This window comes from Staurois parvus, unplaced genomic scaffold (genome assembly GCF_062004578.1).
Source record: "Staurois parvus isolate SC_StPar_1 unplaced genomic scaffold, SC_StPar_1.0 ptg000135l, whole genome shotgun sequence".
Taxonomy (NCBI): domain Eukaryota; kingdom Metazoa; phylum Chordata; class Amphibia; order Anura; family Ranidae; genus Staurois; species Staurois parvus.
The window spans coordinates 6,368,528-6,374,001 of record NW_028317931.1 but is presented as its reverse complement, the minus strand read 5'-3'; positions in this window follow the sequence as shown (position 1 = coordinate 6,374,001).

The following is a 5,474-nucleotide window of genomic DNA, read 5'->3' as shown; positions in this document are numbered from 1 at the left end:
ATGTCATGTTTGGTATCTATTTACTCGGCATACCATTATCTTTTCTATTTTACCAAACAATTGGCCAATATATTGTGTTTTTGTGCATTAAAACTAAAAAAAGTGTATTTCTTTTTTTAAAATTGTTTTGAAAAATCGCTGCGCGAGTACTATGTGCCACAAAAAATTGTAGTTCCCCTCATTTTATTCACTAGGGTGTCTGCTTTAAAAAATATATAATGTTTGGGGGTTTAAATTAATTTCCTAGCAAAAAATACAGATTTTTTTCATGTGAACAAAAAGGCTTAGTCTTCAGGTGGTTAGAAGAGTGAATGATGTGTGGCATAAACTTCTAATGCTGGGCATAAAATGCCCCCACCCCCCAAAATGACCCCTTTTTGGAAAGTAGTCACCCCAAACTATTTGCTGAGAGGAATGTTGAATCAATAGAAGAATTTATTTTTTTACCACAAGTTTTTGGAAAATGACAAAAACAAATATATATTTTTTTTTTACACAAAATTATCACTCAAATGATTTACTGCTCACACATGCCATGGGTATATGTGGAATTACTCCCCAAAATACATTTTGCTACTTCTCCCGAGTATGGGGGTACCACATGTGAGAGACTTTTTGGCAGTCTAGCCAAGTACAGGACCCCAAAATCCAATAAGCACCTTCAGGCTTTTAAAGGGCTTTATTTCCTCCTTACACTTCCAGACTACCTATCACAGTGTCAGAGGCCCTGAAATGCCAGGATAGCACCTAACCCCCCCAAATTACCCCTTTTTGGAAAGTAGACGCCCCAAGGAATTTGATAAAAAGCACGGTAAGCATTTTGCAGATCTCATTTGTTGCCACAAGTTTTTGGAAAATGAAGAAAAAAAACAAAAACATATTTTTTCTATTTTTTTATATTTCAAAACCTTGTGAGAAAAAATGAGATCTGCAAAATACTCACCATGCCTCTTTTTAAATTCCTTGGGGTGTCTACTTTCCAGAAAGGGGTCATTTGGGGGGGTTTGGGGCTATCCTGCATGTCAGGGCCTTCGAAACTGTGATAGGTAGTGAGGAAGTGTAATGAGGAAGTTACGCACCTTCAGGCTTTCAAAGTGGTCATTGGATTTCAGGCTCCTGTATGTGGCTAGGCTCCCAAAAAGTCTCACACATGTGGTATCCCCATACTCAGTAGAAGTAGCAGAATCTATTTTGGGGTGTAATTCCACATATACCCATGGCTTGTGCGAGAAATAAATCATTTAAATGACAACTTCGTGTAAAAAAAAAAAAAAAAGTTTTTGTCATTTTCCAGAAACTTGTGGAAAAAAAATAAATCTTCCATGGACTCAATATGCCTCTCAGCAGATAGCTTAGGGTGTCCAATTTCCAAAAAGGGGTCATTTGAGGGTGTTTGTATCCTGGTATTTTAGCACCTCAAGAAATGTGATGGGCAGTCAGAAAGTAAAAGCTATGTAAATTCCATTATCTATACCATAGTTTGTAGACGCTATAACTTTCACACAAAGCAATCAATATACACTTATTGGGATTTTTTTAACCAAAAACATGTAGCAGAATACATTTTGGCCTAAATTTATGACGAAATTTGAGTTTTTTTAGCTATTTTTTATGACCAGAGAAAATATTGTTTTTTCCCAAAAAATTTTTTTTTCTTCAAAATGTTTTCTGGTTATAGCACCAAAAATAAAAAGTGCACAGGTGATCAAATACCACCAAAAGAATGCTCTATTTGTGTTAAAAAAAGGACATAAATTTCATTTATGTACCGTATTGCATGACCGCGCAATTGTCCGTTAAACTAGCGCAGCGCTGTATAGCAAAAAAATGTCGTAAATTGCAGTATCTATACCATAGTTTGTAGACGCTATAACTTCCACACAAAGCAATCAATATACACTTATTGGGATTTTCTTTTACCAAAAACATGTAGCAGAATACATTTTGGCCTAAATTTATACCTAACTTTGAATTTACTATATATTTTTTATAGCTGAAAGTAAAAAAATATTGTTTTTCTTCAAAATATGTGGTCTTTTTTTGTTTATAGCATGAAAAATAAAAAGCGCACAGATGATCAAATACCACCAAAAGAAAGCTCTATTTGTGTGAAAAAAAGGAAGTTAATTTTGTTTAGGTACAGCATTGCATGACCGCAATTATCAGTTGAATTAGTGCAGCGCCGAGTAGCAAAAAGAGGCCTGGTCATTAAGGGGGGTAAATCCTCAGGAGCTCAAGTGGTTAAACACGGCTCTTGCAATGCTCAAGTGCCATATGGTCTTATCTGTGTTCCTGAGTTCCTGTGAGTAGATTGTTTGTTGCCGACCCTGCCTGACCCTGATTTGCTGTCAGTCTCCTGCTCTGATCCCTGGCTTTGTCTGACCATTCTCCTGCTTAACCCCATACGTTCTGACCTCCTGTTGACGAACCCAGCTTGTGACCTGTTTATCCCTCTGCCTGCTGATTCTGTACTACACCGCCACCACTGTGACCGACCCGGCCTGCCCGACGCTGTTTCAGTTACCTCCTCACATCAGACTCTTAACCGCTATACACCTTCAACGGTGCCTCTACCACAGCTTGTGAACCCAAGGGCCGCGATCTGGTCTCGGCCTGCTCCAAGTCCATCCGCACCATTAGGGGCTCTGGTGAACAAGCAGGTCGGAGCTTAGATTCCGCGCCTTGGGGGATTCCGGTCTGTGGAGTGCTAGAGGCCACCGCGGTTGGATTCCTGACATTCAGATTGCCAAGTTCTTCTATGCTGGTTTACAGAACACCTCCCTACCTCAATTACATAAGGTGGTTGTGGGGTGTTTTGTGATTCCATAGGGGTGATTTCAGGCAGGGCTGACAAGTTAAGTGTTGGGGCCTCCCATGTTTAGCCTGGTATGTTTTATTTATGTTGTACCCATGCAGATTTATTGCACAGTTCATGACCATTGTACCACATATGTAGACTGTGCGCTGTGACAATATAGATGCCATGGAAGACATCATATATGCAAAAATGCGTAGGGCAGAGACGTCATCACATCAAGTGACTGCTGCATTAGTCATTGTGTTTGCCAGTTAATGTCAGGGATCGGTGGTTCTGCCGCGATGCACCGGGCGGTGCATGCGCAGAACACTGATGCACCCTAGCCAGCCAGCAGCGGGACCTGGGCGATCGCGACGGCCACGCATGCACACTCGCGATCGCGGACACGTGCCTGGCACCAATGACAGCGCAGGCGGGCTATTTAAACAGGACAGGAGGTATGTCAAATTGCCTTGTTTGGTCTTATCTGCTCTGTTCCTGATATCTTATCCTGTGATTCTTCTGTTGCCGACCTCTGCATTGTTCCTGACCCTGCTGACCGTCTCTTGTTTAACCCCTGGCTTGCCTGACCATCCTTCTGCCTGATCCTTTGTACCGTGCTGCCCGTGAGTTACTGAACCCGGCTTGTGACCCTGACCATTCTCTGCCTGCTTCTCCGGTACCTCACTGCCCGCACATTGCTGACTTGGCCTGCCTGACTACGCCTTACGCTACCCAGACAATCCATCACTCCATCCAGCACGGATCTCTCCCTGTTACCAGGTCTGCCAGCCTCTTCATGTCAGGCTCCTTTCCCCGCACACCTCTGACGACGCTCTCTACCATTGCCGGACGTACTCAGGGGTCGCGACCTGGTCTCAGTCTGCTCCAAGTCCATCCCCACCATCAGGTGAATAAGCAGATTGGGACTTAGTCCCCGCGCCCTGAGGTACCCCGTGCTGTGGGCTGCTAGAGACGCCGCCAGGCAGTGCTTAACGGTACCAAATGGCCAAATGTCGGAGCCTGGAAGAGGACCATCCCCACTGAAGGATATATGCCAGCACCTGGCGGCACTAACCCAGGCAGTAAAGACGCTGCAGGAGGGTTATACCCACTTGGAAGGACGAATTCAGACGTTAACTACGTCCGCCCCTGCATCCTAAGACTCGGGTCCCTCATCGTCGGCCAGAAGCCTCCCGGAAACGCCTGCCGGAGCCGCGGCCTCTATCCCTGTACCAGAACCTCGTGTGCCTACACCGGAGCGGTTCAATAGAGACCACGCTAAGTTCAGGGCCTTCCGTAATGCCTGCCAGCTCTACTTCAGTCTGCAGCCACGTACATTTTCCATGGAATCCGTGAAGGTGGGATTTGTCATTTCGCTGCTGCAGGACGAACCCCAGGCCTGGGCCCACCGTTTACTGGAGACCTGTCAACCACAGCTGGAGTCGGTTTTAACCTTCTTTGAAGCAATGGCCGTTCTTTATGATGACCCACAACGAACAGCTTCGGCCGAATCGGCCCTACAAACACTCTGACAGGGTCATAGGGCGGCCGAGGAGTATGCGGCAGAATTCAGGTGTTGGATGGGGGATACGCAGTGGAACGATGCGGCCCTGCGCCTCCAGTTCCGCATAGGTTTGTCTGAGCCGTTTAAAGGACGAATTAGCCAGTGTGGGCATACCAGCCACGTTAGAAGACCTCATCACTCTGGCCATCCAGATTGACCGACAGTTGCGGGAACGCAGGATGGAAAGGTCCGGCCAGGGTCAGAGGCCTATGTGGGTGTTACCCCGTGTCCCAGTGCAGGCCGCTTTGCCTACTGGAAATCGTTACCTGGAGACAGCAGACACACCTGAACCCATGCAAGTGGGCTTAACTCATCACTCATTAACGTTCGAGGAACACCAGAGACGCCTGCTCAACAATCTGTGCCTGTACTGTGGGGAAGCGGGCCACATGGTACGTCCCTGCCCAGCAAAATTGGGTAAGTGTGCGTCTGTGTTTTCTGCCACATCTTCCACTGCCATTAATAGTTCTAATTACTTAGCAGTACCTATCTCTTTCCAGCTTCCCGGAAGGACCGTGTCAGCGACGGCAATCGTTGATTCCGGGGCCTGTAGCTGCTTTGTAGATCTAGGTTTTGCAGCACAACATCAGATCCCCCTACAAACCAAGGAATGTGGATTAAACATCTTTTTGGCCGATGGGTCCCAAATCAAATCAGGAGTGGTAGACCGGGAGACCCCACCTCTCTGGGTTACGGTGGCTGGGCACCATCAAGAGTTCCTTCGTTTGGATGCCATCGCATCCCTTCTGTTCCCAATTATTCTGGGGCTTCTTTGGCTATGGGCACACGACCCCCAGATTAATTGGAAAACCAGTACCCTCCAGTTCAGCTCCCCATACTGTCGGGAGCATTGCTGTCCCCAGGCGCCTTTGGCTCCACGCTCTGTTATGCATAGACACTGATGCAACTCATTCCCCCGGCCTACCACAGCTATCTCGACGTGTTTAGCAAACAAGGAGTGGACAACCTTCCCCCACATAGGCCCTATGACTGCCCGAAAGACCTGCTTCTAGGATCTGAGGTACCCTTCGGGCGAATTTTTCCCCTATCGGAGAGAGAATTGGGGGTACTTAAGGAGTATATAGATGAGAATCTCCAGAAGGGGTTCCT